The 22,110-nt window shown below is 41.2% G+C and overlaps 1 protein-coding gene across 4 annotated transcripts in view; it reads left to right on the top strand.

Annotated features, from left to right (window-relative positions):
- NTNG1 (netrin G1) overlaps nucleotides 1-22,110 on the top strand; it is a 313,233-nt gene that overhangs the window by 288,799 nt on the left and 2,324 nt on the right. The window lies entirely within an intron of this gene.

The following is a 22,110-nucleotide window of genomic DNA, read 5'->3' on the forward strand; positions in this document are numbered from 1 at the left end:
CATCCTCAGGATGGTATGTTTTTATCCAGAATATTCGAGGAAAAGGCTCAGTTTCCCATTAAAAGTTCATCTCATTTGCTTTAATAGCCCAAATGCAGATATATTCAATTCCGACATGTTCTCATCTTAAAGTTTGGGAGTGTTATCCACCATATGTCTAATGTCAAATATTAAAAAACACAGCACAATAAAAAACTAGTTCAAATCCCCTTACTTTCAATCTATTAGTCAGATTAATGGAGATGACACATTAGTTGCACTGCTACCACTCTCTTGCGGCAATCTGCTAAAATTAGGAGCTGCCAATCTGGGGGAAGCAAAAGAACTCTCTATCATTTTAAATTTAACTTCAGCCTACTCTGAAGCCATTAGAGACGATTAAAGGAGATCTCTAGCCATTATATTCAGCCCAGTAGTCTTAAAGTTCAAAAGGTAAAAAGTACTTTTGCCATAAATAAACTGAGAGGCAAAATTATTTTCAATGAAGTTCCAATTTCAGTGAAAATAAAGTAGGTAATTACATTTGGTTATTACCGAGGTCACTGCCTTCATTGACTACCTGGCTTAAAACTAAAAACTAGGTCTCATTTGTGACATGGACAAAAATGAGCAAAGTGTCCACAGCTTCCTTTTTAAAGACCTGCAAATTCAGTTAATTCACATATTAACAGTCTTCATGAAACAATTACTGAAAAACTTGCCTGATGGCCTTTTTGAAGCTGAACAACCCAGGAAGTAAATAAGCATGTAATGTCTTACCATTGTCATTGCTATAGTTACAGTTTTCCATATGCTTGATCCTTGCGTAATATTTTTACAGGCCGAAAACTAGTGGGTCAAATGTATCATTTCAATTTCCATGGTTTTTCTACATATGGAATTGTATTTGTTGGATGTAAACTTCATTTTCAAGTTGGAAATGTTGTAGTTTAATTTTTCTCTAATTGTTTTTCTACTTCTCACAATCAGACAGCATCAAAACAGTTTAGGAAGTTGGACGAATGCTATTTTAAAGTCTTTTTCAGTGCATGTTCTTCATTTTATTTATTTATTATTAATCTCTTTTACCTCTGAAAAGTATAATTTTTGGATTTTTATATAGCATTGGTTTGCACTGTCTGTTACTACCTGAAGTGTATCAAGGAGAAAAAGAGAAATTCGTTGTTTTTTTCTTTGGCAACTTTGCAAAGACTTAGAAACAGTGTTCAAGAAGAGAGAAATAGAAATTGCACTAATTTAGTTTGAGTTGTAAACCTAGGAGAACTTTCTTCCTTTATCCTTTGTGAAACGCAGGGTCTGCTGTGCTGTCTTTTGTTTTCCTACCGCGGAGGCCACTAGCTTCAGTTTATGCTCTTCATTCCGCCTCAAAATAAAATGCATACTTTCTGAGGATCCCATTCTCCGCATTCCTTGCTGTTAGACCGTCTTTGAAAATACCCTCGCCATATACATAGATGTCTGCCTAAAAAAAGGAAAGGGAAGGTGAGGGCAGGAGCAAGGCAGGAGTAGAAAATAAGTCACCAAGAGAAAAAACTGTATTTTCAATTTGAGGTTATTTCTGTTCAGTCAAGTCTTTTGAAATTATTCGCAGTAAAGATTAGTGATTCCTTACAGGTAGGGGTAGGCCTGGCATCCCCACTAGTTCCTCCTGACAAAATCCATTAGGCATTGATGCTTGCAGGAAGCCAGCAGGGGAGAGTTTGTTAAAAACACCTTGGGAAGGGAGCACTTTAACCAAGAGCCTGGCACAAAGGAGCTGTTCCAACAGACGGTTTGGGAATGTTGAAGAAAAGTGTTCATAGCAGCATTTTCAGACACAGCCAACCGGGCGCTCTCAGAGCAAATTATTTGCTTGTGGATTTACCAGTGGGAGATTTTAAATCACAAATCAGTATCCCTTCTCCCCAACTGGCCAGATATACACTGAGGGAGTGCAAATGAATTGATGAGTTAAAGGGCAATTGTGGCTCATCTTTTCTGATTTCCCTCTTTGTTCTTTTCTGTTTCTTGAGAACATTGAAAGTAGAAAACAATTCGCTTTGCCAGGAGAGAAAGCCCTCAAAAAACAGTTCTCGGCACAATGACTGTGCAGGCTGAGAGGCATCTCAGAGTCACAGATGGCTAGTCCTGGTTCTTGTAGTGGCACTCATCTCATGCCCCAGTGCCGTGCAGCTAAGCTGTGCCCCTGCACAGGGCCGGGCTGACAGTTCGCCGTGAGCGCACCCTCGGGTCATTAGCAGCCTTTCTTACCGTGACGTCACTTTCGGCTCTTTTTACTCAGAAAGAGGTGAGCTGGTCATATTTTATCAGGCAGGGCAGATTTTACAATTTGGAATAACTTTGGCAATTAAATCTCACCAAGAAATTCAATAGTTCCTGTTTGGGATATGAAATTACTTCCTCTATGGCCCATGGTTTAATATTGACTTCCTAAGAATATTTATATTCCTAGCATCTTAGCTACACCGCTGGGGGAAAAGGCAGTTCTGTTGAAATAATAGCTGTAATTATTTGATAGGTTCTTTTTTTGACAGCAGTACATCCTTCAGCTTTCACTTTTATACCAAACTAGAAATTAGGGGGAACTTGGCTGTGGAAACCGATGCTGGAAACTGTCCATCCGTCACAAGGAATGATCCTTTCTCGGAGGGGAATTTTCTGCTGGATTGCCAAGCGCATAATATTCCCCCCGGAGCGAGGCTGCATAAAACAATACTGCTGTGACACATCCATGATATGTAACTCTAGAGGGTCTGGCAGCCCAATGCACTGGGGTGCTAATTGTGTTCTATAGTTATCATCGCGTCTTAAAGCCCAGAAGGTCAGAAGAGTTTATCTAATCCTGGGGTAGAAGAGCAATTAAAATCCATCCCAGCCAGGAAAGTTTCCGGGAAATCCATTATACCTGCTCTATTTTTAGGCCTATAAAGGAAGGATGCTGAGTGAAACAAGCCATAGAAGCCTTCAGTTTATTCAATAAATGTATATTGAGCATGAATTCCATGCCAGGCGCTGTTCTGGATACTGAGGATGAGGTGGTAAGAAGATAAACAGAGATCCCGCTCTCAAGAGCTCACGTGCTGATGGGGGCCCGGTGGGAAACAAGTAAAGGAATAAACCAGTGAGTGGAGGCCACTTTAGGTCAGTAGTCAGCAAAGGCCTTTCTAAGAAGGTAATACTTCAGCTGAGAGCCTAATGTCAAGGAACAGCCCACCGTGGAAAGTTCTGGAAGATGAGTATTCAGGGCAGAGAAAACACCTCCTGCAGAAGCCAGAAGGCAGGAAGGAGCTCGGCCAGTTCAGAAAGTGGAAAGAAACAGGTGTGGCTGGAGCATGGTGAGTAAGATGAGGTAGGAGAGGGAGCTAGACTGGCGCCAGATCACTGATCTTGAAGACCAGGACAAGATTTTAAGTGCAATAAACATTAAGCAAGAGAGTGGTATGATATGGGGGCCTTAAATTTAAAAGCAGTAATTCTGGCTGCTGTGCGGCCAATGGATTGTGGAGGGGACAAGTAGGGGAGGGCAAGATTGGAACTAACAAGACCACAGTAGTCCGGGGGAGAGGTGTTAGTGGCTTGGACTAGGTTGGGAGCAAAGCATGTAATGAAAATGGATGAATTCAGGACTGTGCCTGCCTTTGCTGAGAAACTCAGTATTAATTCTAAATTTTGAGGTGGTCTGCAACAGAGATGTGCTTTCTCTGTTTTCTATTGCCCTCTCTACATGGATGCCACGTAATTGATTAGTACTTGATTCTGTTTGGTAGAGAAGGAAGCAGAAGGGCAAAAGTAGTAGCAGTCACAGCATTCCAGCATTTGGACGTAGAGCATAGCAATCAGACAGAATAACAAAGTGATTAAGCCCACAGAACTCGGTGGGACCGCAGGCTCTGCCACCACTACCTGTGTGACCTTAGACAGCTTATTTGCCTTCTGAGTCTTGGTTTTTAAATCTATAAAACTGTTGGGATACGAGTACCTACTTTACAAGATTGTTAAGATGATTAAATAAGTTAATGCATGAAAAGCACTTAGAATAATGCCTGGTACAGACTAAGTCCTCAATAAATAAATAAATGTTAGCTTTTGTTATTATTATTCTGAATAATAATAATGGGAGTTTGACTGGAATCCCCCCAAAAGTGACACATTTAATGACATATCAACATGCACTTTTCCTTTTAGTTACCAAACAGGAAGAGAGACTGTGTGGGATTCTTTTACTTTTTTTTTTTTTTTTGAATCTCTTTAAGAAGAAATAACATTTAAGAAGCTCTTGCTACTTGCCAGGTGTTTTGTAGACAATTGTATCTCATTTAGACTTCTCTGTAATTAATATAGTTGCCATTTACTGGTAAGCTTTTTATAGTCTGTATCCATTTTCATCTTCAAATTACCCTACTGGGAAAACATGTTGTGCCTGTTGTACAGATGTGGAAGCTGAGGTTCAGGAAGGTTCCTTGCCTGCCAAGGTCCCACAGCTAGTGAGTTGGGAGCCAAGATTTGACCCAGATCTGTATGACTTCACAGCCTTTGCTCTTTTTAAAGAGTGGTTTAGAGAGAAACTATACCAGGCCACTTCCTCTTGTCTCAGATCCATCATCAAACAGACCAAGAAACTAGGTTTCTCTCCTCCCTTCCCCCATGCCAACTCAGTTCTTCATTTGCGCTTTCACTGATTTCTAATCAAGAATGTTCTGAGCTTGATTCCTAGCCTGGGTAGCATGTATTGATAATGCATTTTGATGTCATTAGGCAAGTACCCATCATTAACATGAATTTGTTACGTGCGTCTTAGGAAAATTAACTGATGAAGGTGGGAAATCACTGAAAATTCTTTACTTTTTCACGTGGTTATTCAATCTTTTCCCATTATTCTCACATTATTGCTCTTGGCAATTGAGTTAAGGATCTATTGATGTTAGCATTGTAAAATAAATCTATATCATGTAGTTTATAACTTGGTCATACAAATTCATTTATCTTGAAATTTTGGCATGATTCCTCTTTACTGACTGAATTTTTATAAACTTTCCTCTTATTAGTTATGTAGTCCTAGAAAAAATAACATGCAATTTCAGTTCATGGTACCTTTATTTGTTTTTTACACTTGTTCCCACAAAGTAAAATTGATGAATTTAAAATAGCAAGTGAATAATCCATATTGCTAATTAAAACATTTTTAATTATTTATGCGTTAGATCAAAAGAAAGTCTAAACGTTCTCATCAGAAAATTGTCAAGGACCAAAAAGTACTTGCGTTTGGTAAGATGTTTCTCAAACACTTTGCCACCTGGTGCATACAAAAGTTCTGATTGTGTCCTTAGGACTCACTTCTGTGTGTTTGTTAATTTATAGTCCTTATCCTTTCTTCCCATCATCAGTAACCCTGAAAGTTGCCAAATGCCCTCAATACAGGGAAAACGCACCATATTCATTTTTAGATACATTTCTATTTTGATGAATTTGGGAGATTTTGTGCTATTTTGAAATCATATATTTTCTTCCTAGAATATTAAAAAAAGGCTTCTAATCCTTATTTTGCAAATATGAAAGCAGTTAGTGGCAACAGAGTGACAGCTTCACTATTCAAGTTTGAAGTAAGAGCCTTGCCCTCAACTTAATATCTCTTGAGTTGTGAGTTTCTTCCCCTCTGCTTAACATAAGCGGGGGAAATCAGCTTTACACACGCAAAAAACCTCCGTGATCCACTTCCTGCCCTTGTGGATCTTTTCTTCCTTTGCAGTCTGTGAATAAACGCCCCTGCTTTGTCTTGTTAGAGCCAGGCCAGCCAGAGGCTAGCCTTTAGACTAGAGCATTTAAACAGTGTGAGTAGATTTGACAGGCCTGGAGGTTTATAGATTTATAAGCAGCAACATCATTAGCACAAAGGAATTACCTGATTGAACAGGTCTGAAACCTGCTTAAAACAGATCCTAATAGGCTGGAATGATATTCAAAAGATTTAACTGGTTTAGGGACATGTGGTGTAAAAAGCAAGCCCCACATGGAAATGAGTGGCTTGGACACAAATGAAAGGTCTAATGCGGCCCAGGTAGCAGGAACCCGGGAAAAGCAGGGTGAACGGGAGCAAAGAGCTTTAGATTAAGCAGGAGGCCTACATGGAACAACTGGCACAAAACAATGAGAACCCAGGAAGATAAAACCAGATAAAGGACCCTTGTGGGATCACACAGCGTACCAAGCAGCACATCCAGGGACAAGAAACGTGTTTGTTTGAGTCACAGGACAAGTCTGAGTGGGAATGTGTGGAACACAGGAGCCTGTTCACCCTTCTGCACTTTTTATGGGGAGTCCTCGAGATTCATTCATCCTTCTGATCCTTGGAGTAAAATAGCCTAGAGAGAAGCTAAATCCAAGATACAGTTTTTGTTTTAAGACTTTGAAGGTTTTAAACTTTAAATGTGATCCATACCCCCAAACAAACAGAGCTGAGACAGCCCCCAGAAGGACAGGCACGCGTCTCTGGATAGGTTTATGTGGGTATTTCTCTCCTGGTCGACCCAACCCCACATATGCCCTCCTTCCCAGTCCTCCTTGCCCCTCTCTCTCTCTTGCTGTCCTTCTCCCACAACAAAAGAAACAGAAACAAAAGGTGTTCAAAACTACTAGGTTAAGGGACTTTTGAGAAATCACTACTTGGAGTCGGTAATAAAGCTCAGCTCAGTTTCAATTATATCCTCAGGAATGATTTTAATTCTTCCATGATCTTAGGAATGCAGAAATCACTTGAAAAAAACATCATGAACCGTCTCCTGTTATGTGCCAGAAAATAAAATGGATGCTCAGAATACAAAGATAAAATAGACGTCTGAGAATACAAAGATAAGAGATGTCTACTGCCCTCCAGAAGTAATGCTTGTAGACTGCCCGCTGTGCGCAGAGCACCAGGCTGCCAGTGAGGACAATGAAAAGACATACAAGACAGCGCCCTGCCCGCCACTGGCTTATCTTTTCCTTGAGAAGACAAGAAATGCACGCGGAAAAGGAGTGTTCGTTGAAGGTTTTGAGGAGTCAAGTAAAACTTAACGTTTACTGAAGGACTTTATGTCTTAATTGCCTTATATGTATTGATTCATTTAATCTACATAACAGTCCTATGAGGTGGATACTAGATATTAAATTATCTCCATTTTTATGAATGAAACAAAGATGGGTTAAGTGATTTGCATGAGACTACCCAGCTCGTATTTGGTGGAACCAAGATTGAAGTCCAGCCTGTCCAAAGTAAATCTACATTTCTATCTCTGTCTAGATCAGAGCATCTGGGGCTCCAAAGGCAGGACCAGTGTCTGAAGGCTGGCATAGTCAGAGCAATCTTCTGGTGGGGGTTGAGCCTCAGCTGGACCTTCAAGGATGGGTGAGGAGTTGAGGGATGGACACACCAGGAACAGAGGCACCGCCTTGGGTGCCAGCATGTGGCAGTCAAGGACATGAGGGCAGCATGGACCGTTGGTGCTTTGGGGTCAGAGAGGCCTAAATTCTAGTCCTGCCTCTGCTGTTCAGTCGCTGGTGGGGCTTGGGTAGGATCCAGAGGTTTCCCATAAAAGGGGAGTAATAATAATAGCAATAATAGTAATAGTAATAATAATGCCTATCCTGCCAGGTTAGTGGAACTATTCTTCAAGATAACATACGTAAAAGTGTGCAGCCTCTTAATTATAATTCAGTTTAATTTTGTGTGTGTGTGTGTGTGTTTAAGACAATGAGTCGATTAACCAGGAGTAGAAAGTTTATGTTGGGGAGTAAAAGCAGAAAATGGGGAGATTCTGATCACATTGTGGGGGATCCTGACTACAGAATTATCCAATTAGCAGTGGGGAGCCATTGAAGGTTGTGAGTGAGAGAAGGAGTGAGAGAGGTATTGTGAAAACACTTTGTAAGAAAACTCAGTCTGGCAACAGCACTCCTGTGCAATTTGATTTAGGAGAAGGAGAATAAACACAGTGGGAAGGTATTTTAGAAGTAGAAAGGAAGCAATGCATAGGGAATATGTGATTTTTTTCTATAAAATTCATTTATTAATTCACTCAAAAATACTCAGATGTTCATTGAATACGGTCTGGTACCAGTCACTGTTCTAGGCTTTGTGCGTACAGCAAAGAACAAAACAGTCAAAATCCTTATCTTCACAAAATCTCTATTCTACAATAATGCCTGATTAGTATAAAAGTACATATATTCAAAAATAAGAATAAGAGGGGCCAGCCCAGTGGCACAGTGGTTAAGTTCACACGCTCCACTTTGGGGGCCCAGGGTTCGCAGGTTCTGATCCTGGGCTCAGACCTAGCAGTGTTCATCAAGCCATGCTGTGGTGGCCTCCCACATACAAAATAGAGGAAGATTGGCACAGATGTTAGCTCAATGACAGTCTTCCTCATCAAAATAAATAAATAAGAATAAGAGATGTCAAAGAAAGTGAAATGTGTTAGAACAAGATATTTTCAAAGCACGTCGTGTGATTTCTCTTTAACCAGCCCACCCAAATCTTATTCACCCCTGCTTAATCTAACCTTGGTACGCCTTAATCTGCTTCAAAGAGCAGCGCTAGCACATTTTCACTGGGTTTTAAATAATGTTCCAGCCTCCCAATTGTATCCAAACCAATTCATTTTTTTTTCCTTTCTGTTGCTGGATCTGAAAGCCCCAGAAGGCACAGCTTCCACACAGTGCTTGCCAGCCTCTTGATTTTGGTCTAACTAGCCCGCCTCTCTCTGGAGACACAACAGCCTTGCTCTGCTTAGGAGAAGCCTTAAGACGCCCTTCTCTGTACCTGCAATGACTTCATTTCCCCCTTTTCAGGTCATCTGCTGTGTGGATTTGTTCTCGTTCCTACACCTTTTTCTTAACCAATTAAGAAAGAGTTCCTTCGGATGTTAAGACAGGACTCTGAGTACGTCTTCCTTCTGCCTCATGTTTGAAGTTTAGTTTTAGTAAAAGTTATGTTGCAAAGAATTACTTAACATCACTCCTGAGCTGGTCTAGCATCCCTCTCTTTACTCAAACATTTTCTTCAATAAGGGCTTTTGTCTGTTTTTCCCTTCATTAAAGAAAAATGAACAATAGATCTTCTTTTCAGTAAGATAAGCAGTTGTTTTTTTGTGTAAGGAGCAGTAGGAGTGAAAGATGATTTTTTTTCCAAATCAACAAGTATTTATTAAGCACCAAAGAAGCTAGAAATTATTTTTTTTAAAGATTTTATTTTTTCCTTTTTTCTCCCAAAAGCCCCCCGGTACATAGTTGTATATTCTTTGTTGTGGGTCCTTCTAGTTGTGGCATGTGGGACACCGCCTCAGCGTGGTTTGATGAGCAGTGCCGTGTCTGCGCCCAGGATTTGAACCAATGAAACACTGGGTCACCTGCAGCGGAGCACGCAAACTTAACCACTCGGCCACGGGGCCAGCCCCTAGAAATTATTTTTTGAAGAAGAAAAAGATTAGCCCTGAGCTAACATCCACTGTCTACCCTCCTTTTTATTTTTCCTGAGGAAGATTGGCCCTGAGCTACCATCCATGCCCATCTGCCTCTACTTTATATGTGGGATGCCTGCCACAACATGGCTTGGTAAGTCGTGTGTAGGTCCACACCCAGGATCTGAACCAGCAAACCCCGGGCCACCGAAGCAGAGCGCACAAACTTAACCACTGTGCCACCATGCCAGCCCCTAGGAATTATTAATGATGAAAGTGAACTAGAAGACAGAAGGACATATACTATGTGAAGTTACACTAGCTAATGAGACGTAAATACATGAGCTTATAAAACTAAGCACCATTTCTGTGGCTCTTCCAGTCTGTCTCTTCGTTGCAGGACTTTGAGCAGTGCCTGGTACTTAGAAGGCACTTAATAATAACCATGGAGTTGAAAGATCTCCCACACTCATAACAGCCCTGAGAAATGGCCTCTGTTATAGATGAAGAGAAATCGAGGCTCAGAAATCCAGACTGGAGAGCTTGAGCGGTGATGTCAGTATTTGAACCCAGACTTTTGGACAACACCACTGTCGACAATTAAATACTAAATTTTGCAGCTCAAATTTTGAGCGTCTCAGGAATTTCTCGGTGGGAAAGGACAATATGAGCTGCAATGGTCAGCACCGACTTTATCGAAAAGGTATGCTTATGACTTGTCTGTCATTGTAACCCCTTTGTCCTTTCCTAACCTCGCTAATGTATTTTATATTTTAGATCACTTCAATGGTTGGTCCCCAGTGCAGCAGCAGATACATTTTTGAAAATTAGCAGTCATTTTTACTTGGGGCCCGGCATCCCTAAATGACTCATGTCATCATTTTGCACATTCTCTTGATTCCATAATGTTGTTTTCCTCACCTTGAATTTATTGACACCAATTCATTTTGCCTTGACATTGGCATTAACAGGGAAATGGCTTTGTTTCATCCTGACATTATAAAATCACCTCCCAAGACTTGGTTTGACATTGTCGGGAGGTGGTTCTGGTGACAGCAAGGCCACAGCAGACAAGAGTGAATTACAGTGATTCCCAGGAAAAAAAAATCATTAAGAAAAGTTACTGCTGTGTGATTTCAGTAGCTATTTTTCACACTTAAATATCCCTGCTGTTTAAAAATCCTAAGAGGGCTTGGACTGTATTTAGAACATTCCTGCCAAGTATATATAGGAGAAATTAAGTCTCTAAGGAGACATTTTGCCATAGCTCGACAAACAGGAGCCTCAAATTATATTTTAGCTTTACAAAGTGCTCAAAGGCATTGAAATTCTGTCTCAGAAAAAAAAAAAAATCCACGCTTGTGAATTAATGACACAATTATCTCCTTTCAGCCACAGATACTTGGATTTCTTAATGCTGAATATCAAAGGCCCGTAGTATTGCCCTACCACCTACTGAGAATGGGGAACGTTTTATAGATTTGTCTTCACACTGAATGGGACTGTATGGATTGTCTTTCACAATTCCCCATCATTTCAAAGAACCCCAAATCCTTTTACTTGCATTCTTCCACGTGCCCGTGATGGTCTCTCACCTCCATCCCAGCCCCATGTAGAACACTTCCAACTGGATTTTCCTTTAGCTCATGTTCCAAATTTAACTAGTCCCCTTCTAGTTAAAAAAAAAAGTCACTAAGTTCCTTCAGGACCATATTTTTTCACCTTCATATTACCCACAATGCCAAGATTATAATAAGAGGTGGTACCTTTTGCCTAATGAACAATGAAGGGAATGCTTCTGATCTCTTAGCTTCCCTGGCCACTCTTGCTCCTTCCCCTACAGCAGCCATAAATTGTATCATTGAACGAGGAAATCCAAAACAGGTCACCATTCTCTTCCAGCTCACGTCCTCCATTATGAAATCAGGTGTGGGAAGCCCTGACAAATCAGGGTATACAAGCTGAGCTGGGGGTGGAAGCTGCCCAGCAACTTTTCCACACATCCTTAGGTAGCTTCTTCTCCCACCCCTGCCCAATATCTCACTCCTCCCTTCAAGACCCCACCTCACCTCCGCTGCCTCATGCTCAGCAGACGGCCTCACCTCCTACCCCACGGAAACTAAAATGAGGCCATCCTCCTCTTTCTGCTCCCCAACCTGTGAGCTTTCTAGCCATCTGTATTGATATCTATCTATCTACTAATAATAGATACATATCTACCATTCAGAAAGAGGCAGCGAACAAAAGACAAATTTTATTTATTTGCTTAATAAATATTTATTGGGTCTCTGTTTGGTGACAGGGACAGTGCTCTAGAGCCACAATGAACAGGTCACAGATGTGGGGCAAACATGGACACATGTAGCAGGCATGAGTCGCCTACCAACTCAAGAGGCATGAAATATGTTTTCTTGAAGTTAAGTGAAATCTGACTGGGAGCTCCTCTACTGGAAAGGTGATGGGAAATTCAATCGCAGCCATCGCTGTGGCTTGATCTTCAAGGGTAGAAATGTCCACTCCTTTTGCATCAGTCTACACTAGTTAACAACGACATGGCCCTCCGGCTGCGCATCCCTTTAGCTCAGGAGGCTCTGCTGGGTCCACCCTCCCCTGAGGCTATGTATAGTCTTTGGCAAGACAAGGGATCCCAGTGTCTAGGGCCTTCTGATAATTATGGGATCATGTAGGAACTCTTGTGTCTTTTCTGAGATAATTTTTGTAGACATTTAAGATAAGTGGTAGAGGGGCCCCACCGGTGGCGCAGTGGTTAAGTTCACACATTCCGCTTCTCAGCAGCCTGGGGTTCATCGGTTTGGATCCCGGGTGCAGACATGGCACCGCTTGTCAAAAGCCATGCTGTGGTAGGCGTCCCACGTATAAAGTAGAGGAAGATGGGCATACATGTTAGCTCAGGGCCAGTCTTCCTCAGCAAAAAGAAGGATTGGCAGTAGTTAGCTCAGGGCTAATCTTCCTCAAAAAACAAGATAATTGGTAGTATGACTAGATATATATATGTTAATAACACAAATACCGAAAAATGGCAAAATTTGGTCACATGTTTATTTCTCAAATGAATTACCTTTATTATTTCAGTGAAAGATATTTTTATTTTCTCAAGTAACAACAATTCCTTTTATTAACATTTTTAGTATCTTAAAAGGACTATATATTTATTCTAGGGGATTTGGAAGGAGGGAAAAGTGTAAAGATGAAAGTGAGAATCACTAAAATCGCCCACACTCCTACCAGTCAGAGATAAACACTAGTCACAGTGTGGTACAATTTGTTCCAGTACTTTTTCCAAGGTTTGTATTCCATAAGGTACATGTGAAGGTATATGTCCATACTTAGGGGAATCATACTGGTCAAACACCTGACATAAGGTCATGTACTTTGAGACAGTGGTTTATACCCTGATGTGTGTTGCTGTTGTGTGTGACTGCGCTTCCCAGTGAACACCATCTTTCACCTTGGGCAACAGAGTAGAGGTTGCATCTTTTTATTAAACTAGACAAGTGCGTTTTCTGATACCAGATGAGAAACTATGATTTCTCAGCACTGTTTTTATGAGCACCTTGCCTGTGTCTGTGTCTAAAGGTGTTGACCTAAATCGGATTTCAATACATCATTAATGATCACTTTGGGACAGGTGCCCAGCCTCCGGCTTGTGGGATTCTCAGTGAATTAATTCCTTCTCAACACCAGCAAAGGCTTTTTTCAGGTTGCAACAGCTGAAGACTTTGGGAGTGTCTGGACAGTGCCTCTTGCTCTGCTCTGGAGTCACCTCTTTCACACTAGCTGGGTTACTGCTTACTGCCGACATAGGCTCCTTCCAATGAACGTGGTTTTTCAATAATGTTTTGAGTAGCGTTTCCTTTTATCGGACAAGAGCAAGTGTCACTCTCATAATTGCTGTTTTGATTTAGACGAATAAGAACAGAATGGCTGCTCTCTAAAGTCAGAACTTCCTGTACTGGATCCCAGACATGTATGACCACCCAGCTGACAGCTTCCACATCGTTCCCCTTATGCTCTGCTCCTTGACCTCATTACACTGAAACAAAGTAGACTGGATGCTGTGACATAGGGATCATGCCAGCAGTACCTCTGTCCCCAGAAGGATACAGACACAGACAGGAGCGTAGGGTGAGAGGAGGAAAACAAGGAGGTTTCTACTTGATGGCTCCCAGGTTTCAGCCTAGATACTGTTTGCCTCTGTACTCACCCCCCACCTCAGCACTGCAGAGGCTAAAGCTGGGCTATGGGGCAGAGTTCTCCACTCTGAAAACGCACCTTATGTACTCTGACTGGTACAGGAGAATGCACACTGAATGAGAGTATACAAGTCACGTTTGAGAAAACGGGCACTGCCAGTCCAGGCTGACCTTGCAAGGCTTTGTGGAGTATGCAGCAGCTGAATTCAAATATTCAGGAATCGCATGTTTGACCCCACACTGTCTCAACATTCACACCCACAGAGGACATAGACAGATGCTGTCTTTGAGAGAGGACATTTGCTTCCTTTGTCACCTCAAGTACCTTGAATTGGGTAGGTAGTGATGAATTCATCATTATGGCGGAGGGAGGAATAAACACCTCGCTCCTCCATCGTGGCCTTCTAGCTTTAGTGGGGAGTGGGAAGGTATTGAACAGTAACAAAATATACGTAGGTGGCGTTTCATATTTTTTAAAGCACCTCCACATAATTCATCTTGAGGATCCCAACAAGTGTGAGGTGGGCGAATAGGACAAGTGTTATTATCCTGGCTTTAGAAGTGAGGAAAGAGAGGCATAAAGAGGTTAAATGATTTTCCCAAGTTCACTCAGCCCGTTAACCACAGAAACCAGACCTGAATCCCAAGCTCTTCACCTAATGCTCTTCAGACCGCCGCATGCTTTTAGTGCACGTGAGGAGAAAAACTATCCCTGTTCCCTGGGGCGCCAGGGAAGACTGGCAGGCAACACCGATCAAGCAGAAACAGCCCCTGAGTCATCACCAGCATGGGTAATATTGCAGAAGAAGTCCAATTGTTATCGCCTGTTTGATCAAGAAAGAGGAGAATTCCTCACCCTTTGCCTTTTAAGATGATAGACTCTCCATGAAAAATATTCATGCAAATCATAAAGCTCAAGAGAATTTTAAAACTACCTACTTAGACTCTTTCTCTAACTTTATAGCTGTCACTAGAATTTAAGCTCCACAGAAGCCGCTGCAGTGTCCATTTGGCTCACACTTTGTGCCCACCATCTAGAACAGTGCCTGGTTGGATGATGGATGGATGAATGGATGGATGTCGCTAAGTGATTTCACGATATGTCCGAGGCCTTACAGCAAAGTGATGGCTAGTCAGAACTAGAACTCGGGTTTCACGACTCTGAATGTTTTGTCCACTGCCCCATACCACCAATCATGGCCAGACGTAAGTGAGAAAAGATGGGGAAAATGCAGGTAGTGTACCCAGAATTCCCAAAAAAGGCCATTAGACAACAGTCCATAAAGTTTCTTCCATACCCCAGGAGCTGACCTGTAGGCTCTGTTTTATGTCTTACATCTCACAACCTAGCAACACGCCACCAAGGCTGAATGCATGGGTCATAATCACAGCTCTTCATCTCCCTGCCACAACCCCTCAAATGCCTAAATCAGAACTGAAAGTTGCGCGCGTGCCTTTGTTACTAGCCAGTTTGGTGGAGGTTATTTACTCTTTGACGTCTCTGTGAAAAGGACCGAAACAATTTGGAACATCTTTCCCTCAGCAATCCTAGGCTTGCTTCAGGTGGTGAAGGTGGAGGTCACTTTATTAATATAACCATCGAGGAAGGCTGTCATGGTAACGCATTGCACTGATTCCTTGAAGTGCAGCAGACAAAGCCAAAAAGAGAAACTTTCAAGTCTATAAATACAGACCCGGTATTGCTCAAGCATAGCAGCTCGCTGACAGCGTGAACCTCAATGTATAGCTTTGAACAAGACCCAAACAGAGAAAAGAACACTTCCCTTTGGTAATGTAATAGATCATCATGATCATAACGAGAACAAGTGACCCTTCAAGTCTCAAAAGAAAAGAAGAATCAAAAAAGTAGCAGCACTGGGTCCTGGCTGGTGCCTTCTATGAGCATATGGGATCCCTCTCTAGGTCTGCGTTTCCATTCCTTCCAGAAAGGACTAAGAGAGGGAAAAGGAATCAAGGTCTCATAATTCACATTTTGACAATAGATTGCAGTTTGGGAAAAGGAAATGTATATGACAATCAAGAAATCTGCAAAAAAGAAGTTAAAGAATTGAACAATTCACCTACATCCCTGTAACTCTCACTAGCCAAGCTAGGGGAAGAAGAAAAAGAAGTGAAGGAGGGAGGAAGAAATTCTGTCACCGTGAAAGTTCTGAGTGTTTTTATAAACTGGTAGCAATGTAGGAGCTTCTTTATCTGCTGTTGTGGCTTGCTTACTGAAGCTGTGATCAGAGCTGTTATAACACCTTGCTGACTTCAGTCTTTTCACCAGGATTCCACACTTCATCTTTTACCCACATAACTCTGTTTGGGTCTAACATTAATATATAATTTTATCTCTCAAGGGCCACAGATTATCTTGGTCACTCCATTTGAAAGCATTCCTAATATTGAAACATCAGGGAGTGATAGGTTATATGGTGTGCCATTGGACTCACTATAAATGAATTATTTTTATCAATAGCAAAATGATCTTTTAGAATGTAGTCAAGCTATTACCAAACTAATATTAGCTTTTCCTGTATTCAAGGATCATATTTTATCATGATAAAAAGAATTGTGTCTAGCAAATAACAATTTGCATCCAATACTGGATCAAGTGTCGTATCAGGAGTTTAAAAATAAACTTTCACTGGTGCCAGCCCAGTGGCCAAGTGGTTCAGTTCACGTGCTCTGCTTCTGCAGCCCAGGGTTCGCCAGTTTGCATCCGGGCGCACACCTATGCACCAGTTATCAAGCCATGCTGTGGTAGGCGTCCCACATATAAAGTAGGGGAAGATGGGCACGGATGTTAGCTCAGAGCCAGTCTTCCTCAGCAAAAAGAGGAGGATTGGCGGCGAATGTTAGCTCAGGGCTAATCTTCCTCAAAAAAAAAAAAAAGAGAGGAAGATTGGCAACAGACGTTATCTTCCTCACCAAAAAGATAGTAAAATAAAAAAAATTTTTAAACACTCAGCATGCACTGTTTACTGAGATAGCACACCCTTAGATTGTCAATAACAATGAAGGAAGAATTGGGATATGCTTAACATAAATACTTCACAAAATAAAGTCAGAGTTTTCAGTTTTAGGAAAATCTACACCAAAGGGCCCCAAGTAAAGAGAGTGGTAACTTCAAGGTGCATGTTGTATAGAAGCGCTCAATCGGATTTTTAATCTGCAATGACATGCAAGATGAAATGTAGATAATGCCAGGATTGTAAATGGGAGTTTATCCTCATGCCAGTTCTCTCAACTGGTGACGGACACCTGAAAGCTTATGTTGAGAGGAGTTCTGGAGTTCAGTGCAAGAGAGTGCCAGGATTAAGTAGCTAGATCTTCTGCAGAGAGGAAGAGGAAATACACAACGTATTTGCCATTCCCAACCTAGACCTTTGATATTTTGGGTTATATTTTATGTATTTTGGGTATATTTTATGAGCTGATTTGTATTTGGAGCTACGTCAGAATGTGGTAGAATGCTAGGTGATGTGATATTTAATGCTATCAGCAAAGACCTCTGCCTAGTCTCAATGCACTTTGAAAGCAGAGCAGCTGGCCAGGACAACTGAAAATCTACTGAGGATCTACAGAAGAGTTATTTATACTGTCTCGAGGAGCATAGAATGTGCACCGTGCAACACCATTTACTGCGTTTCTCCTGACTCTTCTTCTCGAGGTGAAGAGCAGGAATCCGTAGATTGGGAGACCTAGATTCTAGCTCTGGTTCTGCCCTAAAATGCTTTCAGTTCACTCATCTAGAGCTTATCTAGATAGTTTCTGAAGTTTCCTCGAGCTCCGATTTTACTGTTTCTATCAGAGCAAGGTAGAACAAGCTACGTGACAAGGGTGATTTGGGTTCCTCTCTTATCCTTTAATTGTGAGCAGTACTGAAGAGTCTGTTTTAGGCCCTGCTCTCCTGTGTTTGTTCCCCCAAGAAGATAATCCACTTTTATATTTCAGCTTCAAGTACCTACAGTCACCTCCGACTCCCACGGCTCTGCACCTGAAAACTCACTGTCTCTCTGATCTAGAATCGCCAAGGTGTCTTCATTCTCCTTTCACCAGTATACATAAGGACGACTGCTCATCTTCAGGGCCATGGCTGACACCCTGAGCCAGGCCTTCATCATTTTACCACCAACGTTAATTGAAGAGTAATTCTTTACTGTGGGGGGGGCTGTCTTGCACACTGCAGGATATTTAGCATCTCTGGCTTCTACCCACTAGAGGCCAGTAGCATGCCCTCCCCCAAGGTGTGACAACCAAACACATCTCCAAACACTCTCAAATGTCCCCTGGGAGACAAAACCACTACTTTTGACTGACAACCAAAGACCTCTATTAAATGTTAATTCCTCAAATTTCTCCAATCCTTTTCCTAATTATTCCAAAATCCCTTCCATCAGATTCAATCAAGAACGTGCAATACTTATTTTGCATATTTCCTTTACTCAACTCCAAGTCCCCTTCGTCTCACACTCTTCCAGTCTGTCTGTTTATTCCTAGATACAGTCAAACACAGCAGGAAGGCTTCTATGATTGCTTTTATACTGCGTTTTGTTGGTGTTTTTTCTTCTCAGCATCCTTCATGGTCTGTCTTTCTCTTCCTATGGCTTAAATGCTGATAGTTTTCAGCTTTCTATCTACAGTCTTCATTTCTATTTAATCTATATTCTACCAGATTAAGATCTTCTATTCCTTTCACTTCACTGTTTGTAACAATGACCACTACCACCCCTTCTCCAAATCTGTATCTCCAGCATGGCTGACCTCTCGAACCCTTAACCAGTTTCTCCAACTAATAACAAGACCCCTGCAGAAGAGCCTATAGACCCCCTCAAAGTCAAAGTCAATAGGTCCAGAAAAATTTCTCTTTCTTCTCTGACCAAACTCTTCCCGCAATCTTCTTTTCTTAATAAATTACATTATGATGCATCCAAATACCAAAATCAGGAACCTGAGAATCTCTCTTACCCATTTCAAATAACCTGTCTCCAAATCTGTCCCTCTCTCTCTCCCCACTGCTCTAATCCACACCAAGCCCATTCTATTGAAGTATCCGCTCTCCTTGACTCCAGTCTGTGCTTTCCCTGGACTAACCTCACCTTTTTCTTTCTCTCCTTTAAAACATCACCCTCCTTACAGGTTTCTGACAGCTTCCCATTGCCTGTTATCCAAACTCTGTAGTATGTTATGTAAAACCTTCACAACCAGGCCACAGCTTACCCTTCTAGTCTCCATTTTTCCCTGTGCACATCCAGCATTCTAGCCACACCAGTCCATTCATCATTTACTAATGTGTCCCATGCATCTCTCACTCAGGCTCCAGTCAGAAACCTGAAACCACACTAGGCATTTCAACCGAGAGAATTTATTAAAGGAAATGGTTAAACAGGTGTTTTAGAATTTAAAAATGAGAATAGGACAATGAAGTAACTCAGAGATAGTAACTGTGTAAGCAGGGAGCAGCTATCAGTCTTGGACTCAGCGATTACAGAAAAGAGGATGGGGTTATTAGAAACTAGAAGTTTGGAGGGGAGATCCCACAGATCTTGGACCTGCATCTCTGAGGAGGGGTAATACCTGGCTGCTGCTCATACCTCCAAAATTCTGGGCAGGGGCCCCTTGGAGCTGAGGCTCAAACCTCTAGGGAAGGAATCCTGCCAGGTTGGTGCAGGAACCTATAAGGGTGAGATGAAGCTGGTTCTGAATAAAGCTGAGCACTGGAACCAAATGCTGCTGTTGGGATGAAGGGCCATTTCTGGGGCAATACTGTTAGGAAGAGCCATCAAACAGGAAAAAGGAAATCTCTTCTTCCTTCCTCCTACTGTCTCCACTCCCTCCAGTGCTCCTTGTTGGTAGAACCCAGGAGACAACTTGTAGGGTTCCAGCCTTAACATCAGAACAGTGGGTTTAGAATTGAGAGACAATTGCTTAATAACCAGCGCAATGTACTTTCATGTCTCCCTGCCTTTACCCGGACAGTTTCCCCACCTATAATGCTCTTTCTACCCATATCTGCCTGATGCACACCATTGTTCAAATACAACCTCCTTTCTATAATCTTCTCTAATCTTCCCCTAAATAATTATTTACACCAGCACCTGAGTTCCCCTAGCAGTTTGCAAATGCTTCCTTTATAGTGTTTTTTTATATTGTATCATAATTATTTCTGTATATATTTGTTTATTTGTTTGTTTTCTGCCAAACTGTGAGCTCCTTTAGGGCTGGTAGAGTTATAACCATACAGTCTAGCAGGGTGCCTGGCACACAACAGACATTGTTTGAGCTGGATGTATTTGATAAAGGCATTCTAATGAAATTCAGGTTAGATCATTTCTTGTATATATTTTATCTTCCCAGCCAGACTTGAACTCCATAAGAGCAGAGATCATGCTTTATATTTCTTTTTTTCTTCATGATGTTTAGTACAAGGTTTCATATGCTGAAGAAGAGCTCAATGATATTGGTTAACCACCTAGTTTATTCACTAAGCACCACAAGTTTGGTTCAAAATGACATGAAGATGGAGCATAAATTTATGAATAGCAGGTAAGCTCCGTAGTTAGGTTTAAATGTGCTTCTAGTACATGATTCCAACAGAGTCCTGTGCGTATGGTGAAGTTCTGTATTTACTGAACAGCACAATCAAGGTACCGAATGTAATACATCTCATAGTGAATTCTAAAGTAATGAAATATATTCTAGGTTTCATTTTTTCTGTTCATCTCTTACAGAAAATATCTTCCCCCAGTTCATGAGATTATTAATCCTGGATCACATCTGTTCCTTGTATATTTATTAAATTTCTCCCAATCATCAACATCAACTAGTAGATTATTTAAATGTAGGAAAGATACTGAATTTTAACTTAGTCACCAGCTTCTCGAAAAAAAGAAACCTCTGTTGAACAACTGATTTACATTCAGGTCCAAGAAAAAGAAAAATAGCTTTTTTTTAAGGGGAGTGATATTTAATTAACTATTGATTTCTTCTCAATTATTCAAGGCAAGCAATTATCGATATTGATGGAACAGATATTTCCCTCCCTCTAGTGTCCAAGTGAAGGGAAATATTCCATTCAGCAATCTGCTGCCTGGACCAAGAGATGCTGACAATCTTTAACTTTAAGTGGAAACAGTTATTTGGATCTGTTTAGTACATGTTGCCCCAATTAAACAGATATTTCCTGAAGTGTAAGCAAAACAAAATCCCGAAAACCGATGGATGCTTTCTGAATTCACAACCAAACAAAAGAGGCCTTTTGTCAGTTTTGACCATGAGTTTAACTATTCTCCACTTGCAGACTTTGCCTCACAGGTCCAGGTCTTAACATTTTTCACATGACTCCTAAAATACTATAATTTGGCTCTAATATTCATGATTTCTTAGCCACCCAATGACAGGAAGCTTATATCATCATGAGAACCCCTGGAACACTACCTTGTATATCAATATTCTGAGCCTGAAGGATTTAGTAGGCCTTTATAGTCACTTCTGACATTTACAGATAGCCGGCATGGGTACATTTGAAAATTAGACTAAGATGTTACGCAACTGTGTTAGAGGCTGCTGAGGAATTGTTGTGGAAGGTGGTAAAACAGGGCCTTGTGTAGGGCACTTTGTTAGTAACTCTGTGAGCATCCACCGTCTTTTCTCAGCTCATTTGCACACAGAGCATTAGCATGTTTGTGTGTAAGAAGCTTCTTTTGAAGGTGACATGACTATTGAACATGATTAATGGACAAAGCAACATTCTCCATTGAATTATTACTTGGGAGATGGGGGTTATTTTTTTTAATGACTTGCACTTGATAGTAATAATAAGTGCATGTGTGTGTGTGTGTGTGTGTGTGTGTGTGTGTGTGTTTAATTCATGTAGTACCCCTCGGGAAATTTGACCATGACATTTTTTAAAAAATGAAAAATATTATAATTTATAAAAGTACTTTTTCTGCTCTGCACCACCCCCTTCCAGAGCGGCTCTATATATTAAGTGCTTAAGCAGTGTATGTGCTGAGAAGTGTTCTTGGCTCCTTTACTCTTTGTTGTTTTAACTTCCCGGGGTTCTATTTAACATTCTGCTAAATCAGTGAAACCTTGATTATCTAAAAGAAGAAGAGACACGGAATTAATGAGGATAACCACAGAATTTTGAAGAAATAAGAAATTATTAGAGATGAAAGTTACATGACAAGGACTGTGAATGAATTTTACTATCTGGAATTGCTTGCTTGATTTGTGCAAACTGATTCCATTAATTGATGGACACAGTGAAATTTTGGTAATCAGGGTTTCACACCAGTGCATTTATTATTATCCCCAGAAATCAAGGTAACCTTGGACTCTACTTCCCATATTTACAAGGTGATAAATATCCTAAGAGGCTGTCGGGGCAAATGTGACCGCTCTTCCGCACACTCCTCCCATGAGACAGCTTTCTCTCTTCCGATCTGGCTGCTGCC

This window comes from Equus quagga, chromosome 18 (genome assembly GCF_021613505.1).
Source record: "Equus quagga isolate Etosha38 chromosome 18, UCLA_HA_Equagga_1.0, whole genome shotgun sequence".
NCBI classification, from domain to species: domain Eukaryota; kingdom Metazoa; phylum Chordata; class Mammalia; order Perissodactyla; family Equidae; genus Equus; species Equus quagga.